Source organism: Tamandua tetradactyla, chromosome 7 (genome assembly GCF_023851605.1).
Source record: "Tamandua tetradactyla isolate mTamTet1 chromosome 7, mTamTet1.pri, whole genome shotgun sequence".
Lineage (NCBI taxonomy): Eukaryota > Metazoa > Chordata > Mammalia > Pilosa > Myrmecophagidae > Tamandua > Tamandua tetradactyla.
Genome location: NC_135333.1, coordinates 5,111,575 through 5,132,501, shown reverse-complemented (window position 1 = coordinate 5,132,501; position 20,927 = coordinate 5,111,575). Strand labels below are relative to the sequence as shown.

The following is a 20,927-nucleotide window of genomic DNA, read 5'->3' as shown; positions in this document are numbered from 1 at the left end:
GAGGGCAGCTGCCACCTGAATGTAGAACTCTGAACCTTGCATCGCCTTCTGTCTGACTTTTCCCTCTGAAGCCTTCAGACTCCACAGAGTTCGTTGGGGACGACGCTGGTGACGGGGCTGTTACCCCAGTTTTGCAGATTGAGTCTGGGCAGCAAGCTGGGAGCCTTATCTACCATCACAGCGTGAGTCAATAGAGGAACCAGGAAGTGAACTCAGGGTCAGGCATCATATGGAAAGTTGGGTGTATTTACTTTTTTCTTAAAGCAAACTTTGATTTACTCTTTAATAAGTTACTACTAAGGATATAGTTCTGGAGAAATTTGACTTGGCATCCAAATCTAAGTCACATATTGATAAAGAAGGACAGGAACAGCGAGTCTTGCGTTTTTCCAGTTTTATCATTAACCCCAAGTTTGGGAATAGGTTTGCTCTTGGAAGCGTCAGTTTCACAGTTTTTAAAGAGGGTAATAATTCTCTATTGGGGAGGTATTTTGATATCCTTAGCTGAAAGGTGATATAACCAGGGCAATCCAACTGTGCCACTGAGGGCAGGTAATAAAACAGGGGACGGCCTGGACTTCACACAGAACTGGTTTAGGGTCTCTGCCCTTTCCCTCACTGTGCCACCTGGGGCAATGACTTAACTTCTTTGGCCTCAATTTCCTCATCTGTAAAACAAGGGTTAAGAAGTGTCTCCCTCATAAAGTCTTTATAGGATCCAATAAGAAGACACACACCAAGGAGTGAGTGGGAGCTGCCCTGTTGTATACACACAGTCATAGGATTCTTGATTACTTCAGTATTTTTCATTGTGTAGAATACAATTTCTGTTTTCTCTTTCCAGAAGTTTCTCTAGGAAGTCACCTGCGCGAGGGAAAAAGCGATTCATCTTCTGTGGGCTTTTCCTTCTCACTGTCTGTCTACATGAGGCCAATGGAGCTGCCCCTCAGGAAAAGAATGGTCTCAGCTCTGTGCTGATAGGGAGCTGGCTCCTAGAGTGCTCAGGAGTGGAGGTTTCCTTTTCTTTCCGCTGACAGCACTTCCTCATTAAATGCAGTGATCTGCAGAAAAGGAAAAAACATGCGAAGAAAAATGAGCACCTCTGACCCTGTCATATGGGCATGGTGACCTCTGGAGTCGGGTCATTTCTTGGCCTGTCTTTGGGAGTTCCAGCAGGCCTCCTTTCCTAGTGAGCAGGGCCCCCAAGCACCTTTTGTGTTCAAGAATCAAGGCAGAGAAGCGAGAGTCACCGGGAAGTTCATAAAGAAGTGGCTGGGGTGAGCAGTACTGAGAAGGGTGCAGAAGACTGGTCTGCACTGGGACTGTCACCGAGGGCCACCTCGTAGAGAGTATAAACGCAATAGTCAACTGACTCAAAGTCAGTCTGCTTTCAATTATTATTTTTTAAATCACCATGTACCAATAATTTTAAATAATGTCAGTGATTAAATTCTCCACCCATATTATGTGCCCAAGGAGTATGATGCCTACAGCCTATTCTCAAACATTTAGAGAATTGATAGATACATTGATAGAGAGAAACAGATACATATGTAGACATATAGATTGATAGATAAATGGATAGATAGGATGATACAGCAAATGCGGCAAAATATTAAAATTGGCGGGTCTGGGTTCAGTGGGAAGTTGGAATTCTCTGTATGGGTTTTGTATTATTATTTTTTTTGCATGGACAGGCACCAGGAATTGAACTTGGGTCTCCAGCATGGCAGGTGAGAATTCTGCCACTGAGCCACCGTCGTACTGCCCTGGGTTTTGTATTACTTTTGCAACTGTCCTATAAGTTTGGAATTATTTAAAATAAAAAGTTAAAAAATCCGCTTGTTCCATTGGCAGTCCTTCTCACCCCCACCCCTCTGTCCCGCTCGTTGGTATGCCCTGGGTGAGCAGGTATAGAAAGGAGGCATTGTGGTCAGAAGTCAAAGAAACCAGAAGCATTTCTTTCCTCTTCCCAGCAAGAGAGGCAGGAGATGATCTGTGCTGAGGGTTCCTCTGGGAACCTGAGAGAGAGAGAGAGAAAGAGGAATGTCCATATCTGGTGACATATGCAGCTGTCTCCCCCTGTCTCCCCCTCCCACCCACAAGGAACAGTCTTTGTTTTGTGCTAGGACTTCGATGGGGTGAGGCTGGGGACATACTTTGCGAGAGAATATGGTAAGCAAAACTTACGGCAAAGCAGACAGTCCTGGAATGGAAGGCGTGGCAGAAAACAGTGACAAAGAACACCGGATCCTGGCTTGGAGTACAGACGGGGGCTGGTGTTCCTTCTGCCCTGCCATGCTCCTGCCATTCTAGGGGTGGGGTGGGGTGACATCTCTAAAGGTTCACTACTTCCCATCACCACCACCTGGTAAAGTGGACAGAATTATGCCCATTTGACAGATAAGGAAATCGAGGCTCAAGAACCTCTCCAATATCATTCCAGGGGGAACTGGTGGGTCTGGAATTTGGCTCTAGAGCCTGCCACTCCCACTGCCTCACTGCTTGCAAAGGCTGAGAAGGCTGGTCAGCATTGACCATTGTTTTCCAGTAAAGATCACTTGGGGGAAGATGCATGGAGCGCCCCCAAGCTCAGCGTGTTCTCGGAGCACCACCTTTGAGAAGCCTTGAAGGATGCAGTGTCACACAGTACAACCCTTAGCTAAAAGGGGCTGGTTTTCACCGTATGGTGAGACTCCTGCAGAGTCTCAGAACTGAGATGCAGAGAACATTTTGCTTTTAAGGTGGCTCAGGAGACAGCTGTTCTTTATTGGATTCCTAGAAGATGCCATGCTCAGAGGCAGACCTGGAGGCCCCGGACCGGCTGATAGGACAAGCCTCCATGTAATTGTACCACCACCTCCTTGCTCAAGGTTTTCTCATCACTCTCCAAATTCATGTCTCCCTCTCTTCTGTTCCTTTATTTCTCAAGCATAGAGAAAGGGTCACAAAATTGGGGAACCGTCTTAAGTGCAGCTCATCAGAGGCAGCAGAAAGAGACACCATGGAAAAATCTTCCTTCTGATTCATCACAACCTGGGCCCCACCAGCCACAGCCCGACCTGCTCCCGGGACGCCCGCGAATGACTGATTTGCACCAGGCTTCCTTCCGGGCTGCCTGTATGAAAGGGGCGGCGGGGAGCCCCGAAGGAAAGCGGATGGGCCAGAACCCATTACGCCTCATGATAAAAGGGCCCATCGGAGCGGTTTCCCCCGCTTCCCTGCTTCCCCGGAGTTTGAATTCTTTTGGGCGCGAAGTCTAAAGGAGAAAAAGAAGATGAGGCCTGTCGGGGTTATTTCCGTGTCCTGTGTATCTGCCTTTGTTTGGCTGCGTGGTGTTTATAAAAGGCTGCGCGCAGGGAAGGAGGGAAGTGCCGCTCTGCCTTGCACAGGAAATTGGAAATTGGAAACCGAGGCTCTATCCCCACTCGGTCTCTGACTCATGCTTAAACAAACCCAACACGCGCCCTGACCTTTGCTCTCTCCATCTGCAGCAGCGGCACCTACCTGCCACGCCGCAGGCTTCGCCAGGGTCCGGCATTTGGTTAACTAGCTTCCTGCAGGAGAGGATCCCTCAAATCCAAACGCATGCATATATGCAGCCCAGGAGGGTGTGAGTGTGTGTGTGTGTGCCTGTGCGCGTGCGTGCCTTCAGTAAAGTGAATTCTTAATATTTTGTTCTCTTAAAAATTTTTCAGCCATTACATTCATCACTGCATGGAGATGGAACATTTGGCAACATTATTTGAAGGAGCACTCCAACCTGTGATCATAATTTCAAGTCGAGGAATGTGCTGAGCAGCTGTGGGAAAGAACAAAGGGGCTGGGAGTGATTTAGGGTTTGGGGAGGCGGGCAGGAGAGGACTGTATTGAGAACAGAGCTGGGAGTAAAAGCATCTGGGCCACCAGGTTAGGTGCACAGAGCACAGAGAGCCAGCGCTCTTAGCCACTGGTTCCATCTGCTGAACATAACCCGTCGGAATATTAAAATGATATATTATAGGTTAAGGAGAGGATTGAGATTCAATTTAAAACAAGGGTGAGAGGGTCACCTTGGGAGACAGACAGATCTGGACTTAAATCGGGCTCTGCTACTTACCCGCCTCAGTTGAATTATCTGTAAAATGGGGAAAATCGTAGCAGCCACATTGTAGATATTACTGTGAGATAAAAGACTGTATAGGAAGGGTTTATTTGGCTCGGTTGGAGCACATAGTAGGTGTTCAAGATGCTATTATTGCCACTGTGCACAAGTGGCCAATTTATACGTGCTGTCCTTGCCACTGTTTCATTCAATAAACATTGTTGAGCACCTGTTAGGTTCCAGGTGCAGGGATGGGCATTGTAGGGAAACAACTATACAAAACACAGAGATTAATATGCTATAAGATAAATTAAAAAATACTTCAACTGAGTTAAAAAGTAATGGCTTTTGAGGAAATTTAATTTACAAAATTATCCTTCTTAGCAGATGGCCTATTAGAAACAATTTGATAAAAATGTATAGCGTAAAAAGAAAAAGTGAACCTGTCTTATTTCTAATTGCTTTTGAACTCGTTGCTTTTCAATAAAACTATTATCTAAATTAAGTTAATTTCTTAACAGAAGCCCTGCCTCATGCTTGGGAGGCTTCAGTCAGCCAATCTGCAGACGACCAGGTCTGTGTGCCAGCCCGAATCTGGTTTGGTTAAGTGGCTTTAAAATTGTGACATGTATATATGCTGAGAGGTTAGTATTTGTCAGGGATTTCCGGTTCTGTTAAATTACTATTTTAAAAATTGAAAGTCATGTGCCTAACTTTTCACCCTTTTTATAGAATGTATGATAGATCATAGTTGAGCTTTCTGTTCAAACTCGGCCAGGAATGGAGAGCTCACTACTTTGTAAGGTAAGCTGGATTGGTGGCTGGCTTGAGCAGCTCCAACATTCACGATGGAATAATTACTGGGAGATTAATTTAAGTGAATTTGCATAACATCTCAAGGACAAAAGCCTTTTGTTGTGTTTCCTTCTGTCTTTCTCTCCATCTCTGCCGTTAGGTTGTGTTTTGACTGCCTGTCCCTCTTCCCGGTCCACCCCAAGCTGCTGCCTGCCCTCTGTCCCGAGGGGAACAATAGCTGTGGTCATAGTTGGGTGGCCAAACATTCCATGCCTTAGAAGTTTGGAGCCAACATTTAGTCGCTCCTCACCCCGTGTTCTGGGGCAGCTCAACCAGACTCTGTTTTCTTGGAAAAAAACAGTGAACTTTGTTCTGCCAAAACCTTATTTCCCGAATTCTATTTGTTCACTGGCCCTCTTCCCTCCAGCTGTTCCCAACTGTTCCCAACTGCTGACCACTTCTTATGTGCGGTACTAGCTGCTTCCTCTATTCCAGCACTTCTTGGAACACAGCCACAAGGGGCCGAGGCAGATGGAGCACAAGCGCTGTTGCTTGTGGCCTTGACTTCTTAGGTCTGAATCAGGGAGTGGGGGCCTTTGAAAACGAGGACAGGTGTCTGCCTACCTTTGAAACTGATGCGCTAAAAGCAGAAGGAGGCATAGCAGCTCCTCAAAAACCTACAGTTGCCTTGTGTTGGTCACACTTCTGGTTACCTACAGAATTGTTAGAATTAGAAAAAGAAAAAAAGCAAGTTGAGAGCAACTAAAGTAGAAAAGAAAAATGATAAAAAGGAAATGTTTGTTTTGGGACTGGCTCTTGCATTCTGAAACTCTTCCTTCTCACTTTTCTATCCTTCCACCTCTCCCACTTCTCCTAACTCAGCTCTTTGTCTTCAATGGGACTTTAAGACTCTGATCTCATCCTAGGCCCATCCTTCCTTAAGACTTTCTGGCATTCTGGATTTTAGCTGACTCCCAGCCCTCCTTTGATTTCCTATCCCTCCTGCTCTTCTACCATCCAACCTTGTCACACTGCACATCTGATATCTACTGACTGGATTGCTGCCCAGAGTTACTGGAGAAAGCCGTGTATCTGGGTTGATTGGGTCCACAACAAGTTCTGAGTGCCTAACGCAGACCTCAAAGTCCTGGGACCACATCTAGAATGTAAAATGGGGTTTGTTTGGTCTGAATGATACCGAAAATAATTTGATTTAATATCCAATATTTTAAAAAACAGATGATCGCCCCAAAATTCAGCTTTTTTTTTTTGCTTTACTTGAAAAATTGGAGACCTGGGAGTGTTGGATACTTCCTCACTCTTGAACATCTGGCTGGAGCTAGGAGGCCACTGCCCTCTGGACACGTGACACACACTCTCCATTTTGTCCCAGTCTCTGCAACCACAGAAGACGTCTTCCTGGACACAGAGACTGAGTAAGAAATGCCATTTGTCCAGGGTTCCCCCCCCCCCACCCCAACCTGCTTCATTCCTTAAATGTCTGCCTGCTTCCTCTGGGTCTTTGAGTTTGCAGCGTGCACTGGCGGTGATTTTCAGCAATCCCCTTCCATAGCTCTAATGGACTCCCAGCCCACCACCTTCCTCATGGGATTGTCCCAAACCTTGTCCTGGCTCTTCAAGCCCTTGAGGTCTCCAGAATACCTTGCCTTATACATTGTTGAAAAGATTGAGGCCTTCCGGCAGGGTTTCTCAACCTCAACTTCATTTCTTTCTACCTCTAAGTTCTTCTCCCCTTCCCCCCCTCCCTCTTTTCCTCCCTCCCTCTTTCCCTCCTTCCCTTCCTTCCTTCCTTCCTTCAACTTTTTAGATTGTAAAATTAAACTTGCATCCAGAAAATTACTCAAAACAAAATGTGGCGCTATAATACGTTCGTATTTCCGAAACCATTTTGGAATATTTTATTTGAATCTCCCAGTATTCTATTTGGAAAGCTAGGACTACAATTCCTCATTTACTTTGAAGCCTCGTTAACAGGTTTAGAGTATAATCCAGTTAGTACATGATGAAATCAGAATCCCAGATACCCCAAACAGGCCTTCAAAACACCCCCAAAAAACGAAAATAAAAAACCTACCACAACGTGTAACTCTATGATATATCACAAAGTCAGCACCAGTCATTACCACTCAGGTCTAGAAATAGAGCTTCACTAACACTCGAGAAGCTCTTCTCATTCACCCTTTCCATTTCCTCTTCTCTCTTCCCACCAAACGCAACCATTATTCTGACTTTTATAGTAATCACATCTTGGTTTTTTTTTTTATAGTTTTACCATCAAAATATGTATCCTTAAATTCTAAAGTTGAATTTTGCCTGTTTTTACAATCCCATGTAAACGTAATCACACATATTGTATTCTTTCATGCATGGCTTTTTTCACTCAATATTATACTCGTGAAATTTACCCATGTCGTTTTGCATAGTTGTGGTTTGTATATTTTTGTCACTGGCTAGGATTACATTTTATAAATATGTCTCTATTTTACAATTTGTCTATTTTGCTCTTGATAAACATTTAGGTTGTTTCCAGTTGCAGGTTATGAGAAATGCTGCTATGACCATATTTGGGCTTGTATATTGGTGCATGCGTGCCTGCATTTCTGATATTTCCTAGGTGTGTAATTGCTACTAGTTATAGGGTATGCTTATGCTCAACTTCAGTAGATATTGCTGAATCGTTTTCCAAAATGGTTATACCAATGTAGAATCCTACTAGAAGTATATAAAAGTTACTTCACATCACTGGCAACCTGTGATATTGCCAATGTTTTAAAATTCAGTCATTTTGATATTCATGTATATCTTGTGCAGCTTGTGTATTTGTTCTCCTTGGGAAGAATAGTGGAATAAGTTAGTCTGCCATGGTCCTCCACCTCTAATTTCTCCTCTTCTTCTTCACACCTCAGGGAAAGAAATATCCCTTCTTCTCTCCAAAGCAAGCTTTTTATTGGTGTGTCTTATCCCCCTGTCTCTCCATACTTGTATGGAATTGTAAATCATCTTCATTCTCTCCCTTGGTACTTGAGCTTTCTTCTACAGACATGCTCAACTGTCCTCAATGCAAACAAACAAACCCACAAAAACCTTCTCTTAAACCTTGCTATATTCCTTCCATCCTATATAGTACTATTTTTTTTGTGACTGTGATGGTTTGAAGCTGTATGCACCCCAGAAAAGTAAGCTCTTAAAGTTTATCCATTCCTGAGGTTGTGGACCCACTGTAAGTAGGATCTTTTAGTGAGCAGGGTTTTAAGATGTGACCCACCTCATTCAGGGTGAGTCTTAATCCTTTTAGTGGAGTCCTTTATGAGAGAATGAAATTCAGACAAAGAGAGAGAAAACCCCAGAAGCAAGAGGCTGAAAGCATTGAAACCTGGAAGAGAAGGGAGAGACCAATGGACGCCACCATGTGCCTTGCCATATGACAGAGGAGCCCAGGAATGCTGGTAGCTGTGCTTCAAGTAGAAGGTATGATCTCTCTCTCTCTCTCTTTTTTTTTCCGCATGGGCAGGTATTGGGAATTGAACCCAGGTCTCCGGCATGACAGGTGAGAACTTTACCTACTGAGCCATCGTGTCCCGTCCTAGAAGGTATGATCTTGATGATGTCTTGATTTGGACATTTTCATGGCTTCAGAACTGTGAGTTTGTAGAGTAATGAATTCCCGTTACTAAAAGACAACCCATTGTATGAATCTGTTTCTGACAGCCCAGCAATCTACAACAGTGACAGTTGCTACTAAATAGTTCACCAACTCCTTTCTCTTCAGAGTACTTTGAGAAGTCTGCTCAAATTAGTTGGACCATATTAATTGATTAATTTGACCAGAACAAGTTTACATGTTTGTAGAGAGTAGGGAAGGGGAAGGGAAGGAAAAAGGGAGAGATGAAAGACAAAATTTATAATATTTTAAGCTATGTGGTCCAGTATTTTTTTCTATAAAGCTATTTTATCCCTTTCTCTCTCCTCCCTTTTAATTGTCGAAGTTTTTGAAAGGTTAATCCATTCTTGCTGTTTCCCAAACATTCACTCTCATCAGAGGTCACAAGAAAATCCTGGTTGCCAATCAAATGGCCTTTTCTCAGTCTCCATTCTCCTTGGTGTTTTTGCAGAGTTCATTGCCTCAACCCTTTCTCTTAAATTCTCTGTTCCCTTGGGTTCCAGAAAGCATAACTTTCTTAGTTCTCCCCATGGGGAGCCATTCCTCTTTCTTCTACTTCCTGAAGACAGACACTCTATAGGGATTTGCTCTTGGCCCTTCTCTTTTTTCCTCTTTTCATTTGTTATCTTTGTAGACTGCTTGTTTTTATAAATTCATGGCTTCCACTATTTTGTTCTGTGTGAGGATACCCAGACCTAAATATCTGGCCCAGACTTCTCTGTGGGATTCCAGTTCTGCATTTCTGAATGACTGCTGATTTTTTCTATCTGCATATCCTAGAGATCCTTCAAAAATATTTTAAAAATTGAGCTCATAGTTTCCGTCCATAAACTTCCTCTTCCTTCCAATTCCCCAAGTCTGTTAATGGCATGACTACATCTGTGTACACAATCTTTTTTTTTTTTTTGTAGAGATGTTCAAATCCCATAGATCTTTGAAGGTTTGGTTCAATGTCTCTGCTTTCAAGAAACCTTTGAGTTGTGTCATGAGAAAAGTGAAAGTGCGCATGTCAGCAGTCAGAGATAAGGTTCAAATCCAGGCTTTTGTCACTAATTGTGTGATTCTGTATAAGGTCTTTTCTGATCCATAAAACTGGAGAAGGGGGCCTAAATCACAGGTTTATTGATAAGATTAAATGTTACTTCTGAGTACGTTCTATTTATTTTGCCCATGAGTGACAAATCCGTTTCTGATTAATCAATACGTCTTTAGGTACTTATTAAATGGCCATCAAATGAATAAATAAATAGTGTACAACTTGTGAAACAATTTGTCGCTGATGTCAGCGTATTCTTTTCCAATTAAAAAGATCAAAATCTCTTTATTTTGTTCAATCAAATATTGCCTCATTTTGTGTGGCCATTAATTTGGCATTCTTATTTTATTTCCTTCCAGTTGAATGGCTTGACAATGCCAAATGGCTGCTAATGTGGCTGAAGCAATCGTGAACTGCTATAGCCACCATAGCCTCAGTCTGGTGTTGCCCTCACAAGTGCTTGGAAGTTTGAATAATTGGTTAGTGGCCTCAGTGGTTTTGACCTTGACTGTAAAGGTCTCTAAGTCCCATCATCCCTTTTATTTTTGCTTAATTTACCCAGATAATTACTTCAAACTCTCCACTTCTATTGACCTTTGTTGAATAGCCCTTCAGGTCCAGGAAGCCATCTGTTCCTCTGCTTTCATTTCCTTCTCTGACCTCCTTTCCTCTTCCTTGGCCTTAGACTTGGGCAAGACTGGCTGTAGTGTCTTGCCAAACTGTCCTTCAGCTTGGAAGTGGCCCTCTTCCAGGAGTGCATCAAGCCTGATACACCTGTCTGCTAGGATGGACAAGCCAAGCACTCGTCTCTCTCTTTTGGCTTACCAGATACAGCTGAATATGTTTGGCTGATGCTCCAGTAATTTGTTATTAATTTTATGCTCTCAGCTGAGTCTGGACCACCTGGTCAGAGCTTGGCTCACCCATTTTTTTGTTCCCTTGGCAAGTTGTGTCTGGCAGCCACCAGCATCTAGCTCTATTCCTTCCCTCCCCACTTCCCTTCACTCTTTAAGTCCTTCAAGGGAGGAATAAATGGAACTGAGGTGGGATATTCCCACAGCATAGATGGAAAGTTCTCAGAACAAAGTTTTCTAGTCAAAGCCAGTGTAGTGGGCTGAATAATGGCCTCCAAAGATATCGGGTCCTAATCCCTGAAATCTGTAAATGTGACCTTATTTTGAAAAAAGGCCTTTGCAGTGGTGATCACATTAAGAATTTGGGGATGGGGAGATTATCCTGGATTATCCAGGTGGGCCCTAAATACTACCACAAGTGTCCTTATAAGAGAGGCAGAGGGAGATTTAACACAGAGAGGAGAAGGCAAAGTGACCATGAAGGCAGAGATCAGAGTGACACAGCCACAAGCCAAAGAATACAGCAATCATCAGAAGCTGAAAGAGGCAAGGAACAGATTCTCCCCGAGAGTCTCCAATGGGAGTGTGGCCCTACCCGCATCTTGATTATGGCCCGATGATACTGATTTCAGACCTCTAGAATCCAGAATTTTGAGAGAATAAATTTCTGTTGTTTTAAGCAACCAAGTTTGTGGTTATTTATTACAGTAGCCAAAGAAAACCAATACAGCCAGTAGCAATCATGGTGAAGGTAATCCTTGAAAGATGATTTCCAGGCTTTGCTTTACAGAGTAGCTGACCAGAATGCCATAAACCAAGCTTGGTCTTCAGTTCTTTTGATTCAGAAACTCAAAGAATCCCTGCTCTCAAGGAGCTTACTTTTTCATGGATGTAAGTAGAAAGTTCATCAATAAATAAGTACAGTAATGATAAGTCTTACAAAGAAGACTGAGTAGTGTAATATGCTTGTGACTATGGGTGGAGTGGTGGTTGCTTTTGCTAGAATGGTCAGAAAAGTTCTCAAAGTTAACATCTGAATAATGAAGCGCCAGTTATGCCAAAGTCTGAAGAAGAAGGACCAGCAAGTGCAAAAGCCAGAAGGTAGGAAGAACTTGGCTGAAAGAAGGTGAGCATAGCTGAATGTGGTAAATGAAGGGAGAATGGAGGGGAAGGAGGTCAAAGAGCTAGGCAGGTGTTAGATACTGAGGACCTTAGAGGAGTTTAAATTTCATTCTTTGATAACAAGAAGCCAATGGAGAAATTTAAGTAAGAGAGTGATGTGCTTTAGTTAGTGCTATGGAAGGATCACTCTAGGTGTTGTTTGGAGACGGACTCTAGGAAGCCAAGGTTAGTGGCAGGGAGGCCTATTAAGATGAGATATTGCACTGCTCTGGGTCAGAGACAATGGTAGCTTGGACATAGTGTCTGATTAGATGATAAGAAGCTGTCAGACTCTGGACATATTATGGAGATACATTCTATAGGTATTACTCCTGATTGGATGGGGTGGGGATGGGCAGGGTGAGGAGGTGAGAGAGAGGAGTTAAGTATAATTCTTAGGTTTGTGACCTGAGCAATTGATATTATTTACTGAGGTGAGGAGGCTAGGGGAACTGAGGTGGGACTCAGAACTGTGCTTTGGCCATGCTATGCTTGAGATGCCTATTTGACATCTAAGTGGGGATACTGAGCAAAGCAGTTCAGCTATACCAGCCAGTCTAGTACCTTAGGGAGAAATAAGCAGAGGGGATAAAATTTGAAAGTCATCAGCATATAGATGGTATTTAAAGTCTTGAGACTAGATGAGACAGTAGTCATGGAAGGGAGAAGAGCTGATGTCAGATTTCTAGGGTACTAGAATAATATTAGAGATTTGTTTAAGAATGCAGAGACCAAGGAGCCTGAGAAAACATTGAGGAGTGGGGTAGGAAAATTGCCATACATATTTGGAGTTCTAGAAGTCACCTGAAGAAAGTGTTTCAAAGAGTGAGTGGTCAACTGTGAACACTGTTGAGGACTCAAGTACAATGAAAACAGAGAATTGAGCATGCGAGTTGACTTGATGACCTATTTCAAAAAAGTGATGATGACAGAATTTCAGTTGGAACCATTGCAGGAGAGAATGGGAGGTGAGGAGGTGGTAATAGTTTATGCCACTTTTTGAAGGAGTTTCTCTCTAATAGGAAGCAAGGAGATGATTCAGTTCTCGAGAAGGATGTGGGATCAAGGGAGAAAGAGGATAATGGCAACAGAGGAGTCATTGAGGAGCCAGAGCGGAAGCGGTTCAGGGCACAGAGTAGAATTGTTGGCCTCCAAAGGGCCCAGGGGCAATTCTGTGGTTCTATCATAGGGAAGGCAGACTGTGTGCTCATAGGGGGCAGAAAACCTGCCACCATGATTGGTGGAAGGAACAGATTGCTGGAGAAAGGGGTAAAGGAAGTGGAGTTCAGAATCCAGGGCCCAAGTGCTGGAGGGTCTGCTTCAGTCCTCCCCTGGGGAAGATACCCCCAGTCTCAGAGCTGCTTTGTTGCGTTCACATTGGCAACTTTTAGGTGACAGGAGCCCAGGACTTTAAGTCAAAAAAATTTTTTTTCAGAGTTATCCACTCCTTGAGGATCTAGAGTCACTATCTTCTGTTCTCAAATTCACCCTCCCCAGCCCCACCCTCTAACCTCCCATCTTTCAGGATTCTTCAGTGTTTGGCAATATTTTCTATTAGATCCTTTCAATACTAATAGTCTAATTACACTTCCTGTCCCCAGAATAATAGGCCATGTCCTGCTTTCTCTCCTCAAAATAAAGCTAATAAAGCAATGCTGCTGTGAATCTTCTGTTGAGAGAATGGGCTCCTCCCTCTGTACCCACCCTTCTAAGTGGGGGTCCCACAGATACTCTTAGGGTCTTAGCCCATTCCCTTCCCTTTTGCCCTAGTCCTGTTATGGGATTGTCCTTTGAGGACTGGTTTTCTGATTCAATTTTTTTTCCTACTGAAGGAGAAAAGCACGAATAAATTTAATCTTAGCTAAATAATAATATAGTTTGACTTGCTGTCTTTTTTTTTTTTTTTCCTTCTAAGGAAGTCTTTTTTAGAGCATGAATTCCGTGAAATATTCTGCACCCAAAAGACTTCTGTGGTCAAACCAAGTTTGTAAATCTTGTATATTAAAGGCACAGTGAAGTCCTCCAGTTCAAAAACCCATTTACCTCTGTTTTACCCCAAATTTCTCAAGCGTATTTGACCACAGAACAGTTAGTGTTCTGCAGAAGATCTTTTGGGAAGTTTCTGCCTATGTAGCCTTCAGTGGTATACCAGGAAAACAGTCATCACTATTCACAGTCTGGTTCCAATGAACCCTTTAAAAATATTTTTCAGTCATTTTGCAAATAATTTGTAGAAGTAAGAATGAAAGGATAGGGAAAACAACCCTACTAAAATTTAAACCCAGAAATCCAGGTTTCTATCTCTTATTTTCCTGGGTTTGAAAGTGTATATACCTGAAGTGGGCAGTTGTGTTTGTGCTCTTTGTTTGCAACTAACTGCCCATCAGCTGTCAGGCGTGTCCATCCAGTAAATGCCGACTTGGTTTTCAATCACATTTCTAATAATTTCTAACTCATTGTTTCTGGTTCTCATTGTACTTACATCAACAAAATGTATGAAAACCTTTTGAAACCTTTGATAGCACATACTTCTGTTGAAGAAAGAATGGCCACCTTCTTTGCTCCATAATTACAAAACATTTTCATTTTTACATTTGTAATCACCAATTGAGATGACCAGTCTGACAAGTGTTTCATTTCTATATTATCTGCTTCCCTCCAGCCACCTCTGTATACACATCTGCCTTCAGCATTAGTCCCCTTACAAAATGTTATCAAGTATATCTCAACATTTCAAGTTGCAGAATCTGGTCAATCCTCAGTGAACTGATCACATTGTGTGCCTGAATCAAAAAACCCTGTAAAACATCCTTCGGGCAATGTGAGACAGTCTGGGTTCCTGGATAAAATATTGCATGGGGCAGCCCTTCCTGTGCAATGCCTAACAGATGAGAATAACATAGTTCCTTTTGGTCTTTAGAAATATATTGCTCAGTCATTTATTCTTGAGTTTGAGAAGCATTTAGGACATTGTCATTTGAAGACTTATGGTCAGAAATTTCTCTTATGTGATCCATTTCATCATCATCATTAAAGTCTGGAGTCCTGTTGTCTTCGTTTTCTGATTCATTTAATAATTGTGAAACATCTTCCTCTGTTTTTTTCTCTTTGGCCTCATCGATGGAAAGTGAACAATTCTGAATTTTCGGTTGTGTTCTATGCAAGATAGACAGACTTCCTGGGTGGTATCTGCAGTCTCTCATACCTTCTTAAGGATGACGCAATACTTTGGCTAACACAATAAGAAAACTGAGAATAATGCAGTTGTGGTGATTTATTTTTGTATTGCATCATCCTTCTAATGTAGGTAATTCTTTCTTTTTGTTAAGCATCATTCAGAATAATTCATGAGTAATAAGGAAATAGCAAAATGTTTCAAGATATAGGAAAATAAGAGCCCTAAGATCCCACAATGTAACTTAGATGTGTAAAAGGTCCAGCGTATGTATATGGTAATTGCAATAGAGTTTTGTTCTTTTAGGAAGAATAAGCAATTCCTTTTTTTTTCTTTGAGAAAACCTTCAAAAAAATGAAAGTTAAGTAGCATCAATCTTTAAAACAGATAAAACTGTTCAAGGAAGAAACTTAAAATTTAAAATCTGATCTAATTGATCCTGCTGATATACCGAGGCAGTTTTTTCTCACATTTTGACTCACATATAATCTCTTTTTTTTTTTTTTTTTTTTTTTTTTTTTTTTTTAAAGACAGAGAGAAGGAAGGAAGGATAGAAGGAAGGAAGGAAGGAGGAAAGGGAAACATTTTTAAACATTTTCTTGTTTTATTGTATTCTGTTTCTCCGTTTTTGTTACATGGGGTGGGGCCGGGAATCGAACCGAGGTCCTCCGGCATAGCAGGCAAGCACTTTGCCCGCTGAGCCACCGCGGCCCGCCCACATATAATCTCTTAAGACTTTCTAGAATGTTTTTCCTTCTTGAGTGGTAAAGGATTAAGAAGTGATTTTGAGTAAAACATATTTTCTAGATTGTATGTTCTTAGTGTTTTTATTAAAAGTTTATTTTTATACAACCTTTAAAATATTTATTATATTTGTCTTTTTCTCTACTTAAGTTTCACGAGTAAAGTAAAAAAGGTGCTTTATTCACAATGAATAAAGTAAAAAATGTACCTTATTAAATGTACTTTATTAAATGTTCTTAAATATATATATAAGATATATTTTTATAACATTGTAATACAAAAATAGGCAAAAATTGCCCTAATTTTCCTGATGTCTGAGATGCTTACCGTCTACTCTTAAACTAAACTGGTTTATTTTTATAATCTTTGACATTTTATTTCTAACTGACTAGATAAAGGAGGGGAGATTTTCAGCTGCTATTTTTAAATAATGCATTGTGGAAATAGAGTTTTTCACCAAATTAAGAAAGCCAAATTGGATATAATCGGCAATATAGCTATTTTCTTTTCAACTCACATTTTTGAAGTTCTAGAGATATGGATCTGGTGAAAATAAGCTGGAGATGAATTTACAGATTTATTATCATTTTGTGCCTCTTGTTAAGTTCTTGTATTTTGTTAAGTTCCAGTGTGTTTTTGTGTGTTTTGCCTTTGGCCGATCCTCCACTGAACATTGTATAAAATAAAAGATACGTGACGAAGAACAGAAACAATCAAAAACTGTGTGTAGTCAAGGCTCCCAGGCAGCTGGCACTGGTCAGCTGAGGGCCATGGAGATAAGTGGTTGAGGCATGAGCTCGCTCACCCCTTCTCCATAATCAGCTGTTCACATGCAATACACATTAGGGGTTCTTAACCAGTTCTGCTTCAAATGGGGGACATTAAAGTGATTATTTACTTATTGAGTTAAAAAATAGAGATGGACACACAACGTTCCTTGCTTTGTTAATGATGTGAACCCCTGGGTCACTTTGGAGAAACCTTTGAGAACCACGGATTGAAAACATTGGTCTGGCGGGGCAGTGCCTGGCATTTGGGTCCTGGCTGGTACTCTCCGGTGGTGTGGGAGATAGCTGACCCCTTTGTCCTCTTCGAAGCTCCTTTGCGTAGATCCCTACCCACTATTGACTGTTCATTTTGTAATTGTCCAAAGCAGGTTTCAATTTCTGAGACTGTAACTCAGCTTACATGCATTTACATTCGGTTTTGGATACTCTAATGTGGTCAACTGCACATATCTGCAAAATTGCTTCGGATGGCTACTTCTGCTGACATTAAGCTTCTAATTTTATGTTGACTTTCATCAACTTTGGGGCCAGAAACTGACATTTTCATTCCTCACCCCCCAGGTTCTTGGAGGGGCATCCTCTGTGGACGTTGCAGCCTTCTAGACCCTGAGCTCCTGACAGTGGGATGAAAGAAAGAGGTGAGCCTAAGGGGCTGTGGTGGAGAAAGTCATGGTGGGAGGTGCTCATGTGTTGGTGTCTTGTCAGAGTTCCTTCCAGGCCTGTCAGCCACACCTTGTTTCCTTCCCTGGGGAGTCAGCAAGGGCTGTGAAGACATACAACCAGCCCTTTGGAGCTGTGGCATAAGTCCATGAACATTTCCATCCATGGCCAACAGGGCCTTCCCCAAGGTGCCTGGCTTTCCCACCATTGAAGTATTTCAGTTATGGATATGCTTTGCTGGGGGCAGCACCTGAGTCAGTGGCTTTAAGGGTAAGCAGGGGAGAAAAAAAAAGGTGGGAGAAGGTCAAAGGAGGAAATGATATAGAAGATAAGAGAAGATTGAACTGAAATATGGAGAAAGATGATAGAAAAATAAATGCATACGTGTCGTACCACTGGCACTGGTCTTTCTTTTGGAATTTCTCTCCCACATTTGACTCACCCTTTCTGTTTTTGACAATAAATATTGGATGGATTTTGAAGGGATCATTAACAGAAAGCCTGCTGGTTTGGCATACTTTGGAGCTAGATATCCATAAAAGAGCAATGTAACTAGAATATACGCTTTGTGACAACAGATACTCGAAACTTCTTTTACCTGCCCATATCCTTAATTCCCAGGAATAGAGCCTGATGCATTACAGGCATGTAATAAACATTTGTTGAATTGAGTTGAGTTTTTTCTTTCTTTCCTTTTTTTTTTAACGTTCTTAATTGTGAAATATAACATATTTAAGAAAAGGATAATAGTTTTCAAAGCACATTTTGATAAGTAGTTACTGAACAGACCCCACAGTTTTTCATGGGCTACTATTCCACCATCTCAGATTTTTTCTTCCAGCTCCTCCCAAACACTGGAAGCTAGAAGGAATATTAATATGGTGATTCAGCAGTCATACTCATCTGCCCAATCCTACTCTCTCTGTTATAACCCCTCCTTCTCCTTTGATCCTTCTCTAAATTCTATAATGTTTTTTGGGCAATGCCTGTCCTGACTTTTTCATATTGAGTAGGGGTGTTGACACTAAAGGATAGGGGGATGTAACAAACTGATAATCTTGGAAAGGCTGGTCCCTCTGGGCCTCTGAACCTGTCTGACCCAAGAACCCTCCTAGAATTATAGGTTCCAGGAAAGTAAACTTAGTGCATTAAACCCCAGTAGAGTTGTAGTTCAAGCCCTGGGTATTCTTAAGAGTCAACAGGAGTGATGTTGGTTAGGGTTTAGCAAACCATGGCAATCAGCACATCTAACTGTAGCTTGCAAAAGAGCAGCTTCCAAGAATAGCCTCTTTACTCCGTTGCTCTCACTTAGCCACTGATGCCTTATTTTATTACATCTCTTTCCCGCTCCTTGGTCTAGAAGGTGTTGTCAATCCCATGATGCCAGGACCAAGCTCATCCCTGGGAGTCACGCCGTCAGGGAGACCCTCACCCCTGAGTGTCATGTCCCATGTAGTGGAGAGGGCAATTACTTTCTTTGCAGAGTTAGGTTGAGAGAGAGAGACCACATCTTAGCAACAAAAAGGCTTCCTGGAAGCAAGTCATAGGCCACGCTGTGGGCAGGCTTAGTTTCTCCCTCACAGAAACAAACTTCGGAAGGACAAGCCTCAAAATTAAGGGCTTGGCCCATTTTCCTGGAAGTCCCCCAATGGTTGAGAGGGTACCTGGGGCTTCCCAGATGGGAAAGTTCAATAGTTCTATAAACACACACACACACACACACACGCACACACACAAACACACATATATATTTTTTTCTTTGGACCCTCAAGGGACTCCACCAACACCTCCAAATCATCAACCCACCGCAGTCTGAGATGTGTAACAGCATCACACACAGAACTTCAAGGCCTCGTTCCTATTCTGGATCCCAGGAGTTTGGGTCATTCAAATGAGCTTCCAGATAGGTTGATTTAGTTTATGTGTAACAGAAAATCTAGTTCTAGACACAATAAACCTACCGCCTTTGGTCCCGCACGGTAGATGAAGGTCTAGAGTACATTCATTATCACCTTTGCTCTGTGTTCTGATTTATTTTAGACCCAGCCAGACTGGCTTGGTTTTCAACGCTGATTGGGGCCTGGTCTCCCCTTCAGTTCCTGTAACTGCAATTATACACAGCTGTGCTAACCTTCAGGGCTGCAGCACTCCATCTCTGGGTCCCAGGTGTCACACAGTTACTCAAAGTCCCAGGGAAATACCAGCTGACCCACAGATAGCTCAGCATCTCAGCATCCAGAAATACATTTACAACTTCAGACTAAGTGTGGCCACTATAAGGGCTTACAACAATCTAGGCTCCCATTTGCTTATAAGTATTTTCTGAAAGAAATCTTATCATATTTGTTCCTCTGTTACTAGCTTATTTTGCACAACACATTGTCCGTAAGGTTTATTCAGTTCATTTTATGCATCTCAACGTCCCTCCTTTTTGTAGCTGCACCATATTCTATCATATAAAAGCTATCACAGTTCTCCATTCTGCTTCTCAGTCATTGCACCTTTTGGCTCCCTCCATTTATTGGGTATCATGGGTAATGCCCAGAATAAACAAACCATGTCTTACAGGATCCTTGCTTTGTTGAACAATCAGCAGCACTCTCAATTTTAAATAGTTTTCATTGGCTCATAATAACAAAGAACTGGCAAACAGTGTCACCAACTATCAAATCAAAACTACCCCTCATCACTTGCCCTCCCTCCCATTTAACTGCCCCTGGTAGTGCTGTGGTACTGTTGATGTCTTCCTGTTAACTATTGGCCAAAGCATGTGTTTTTAGTAACCCTCCCCCCCATCCCTCTACTACTGACTCTTTGTCCACTATCGCACCACTGAAATAGTTCATGAGAGAACTTATTTATAATTGCAGATTTAATCAGTTGGATATATGGCACTATACATTCCCTTTCAATCTAACTTCAATATGGCAATGTTACTTATATACCTGCTAATTTGTTACCATCACTCCTATCCGTTTCCTTGCATTTGGGCTCAACCTCTCAGGTAGCCTTTCCCCTGTCTTCAGCTTTTGTGTACCTCTAGGTCTGGAGCTGAGTGCTTTCTAATGCACAGAACTAAGTGAATCAATCCTGAAGGAGCTGGGTTCTGCAATTGTCTTGTGTCCTCATGGGTCTAAAGGCGAGGAGGCCCTTTCTTCCCGCTAGGCTCTCTTGTTTAGATATTCTTATGATTTGGAGCTCAGTTTCTATCCCTGACTTGGAATAGTTCTCCATCATCTGGGATGTCAGTGTCTTCAACCAAGAACAAACTTCTGGAGGGCACACCTGGGGTGTCACTGGAGGAGGGGGACAGTAGCCAGGTCAGTGACTAGCCTCAGGTGACAGGCATCAAGTCCAGCGCCCTCTCACTCCCACTCTGGGCCTTAGCTTCATAATCTTTTAGACAAAAGTTGGTGTTTTCCATTTCCTTCCTACAGAAGCGTTGAGAGGGATGATGAGTTGATACGAAACATAACCTAAATGAGCACCACACATTCTCCAGCGTGTGACAGAGCCATCTGTAGGTCAGGATGTGGGTGAATGGACAGCTTTATCTCTGGAAATGTGAGCAGTACACAGAGGGTGTCCACAGGACAGAATGCTGTGGTCTACAGTGTTGCTAGGCTGTGTATTTTTTGGATTTGCAGGAGTCAGGACTATATCCCGAATGGACAGTTATAATCACACCATTTCTCTTTTCCTTTCCCATCCTATTCCTTTCTGGTTTCTTTGAATGGTAGCCAGCTGTTACCAACCATGAAAAGGCTAGGATCTTAAGAAGGCCACACAATCTCTGCAGGGAAACTTTCCTTTTGTTTAAGTTGGGGTAGGAACAAGGTTCAGAGAAAGGCCAGCTGAGATACTAAGAGAAAGAGACCCTTTCTACAACACTTTGGTCTAATGAAGGCTGATGGGCAGACCCCATATTTCCCAAGACATGCAGGGCTC

At 42.4% G+C, this 20,927-nt stretch overlaps 1 long non-coding RNA gene across 1 annotated transcript; it reads left to right on the top strand.

Moving 5' to 3' along the window:
- Positions 1–4,851: 4,851 nt before the first annotated feature.
- Positions 4,852–20,536, top strand: LOC143689465 (uncharacterized). The gene is made up of 4 exons (XR_013178799.1): positions 4,852–4,888; positions 8,412–8,490; positions 16,881–16,957; positions 20,417–20,536. It is a non-coding gene; the product is annotated as an uncharacterized LOC143689465 (long non-coding RNA).
- Positions 20,537–20,927: the final 391 nt, after the last annotated feature.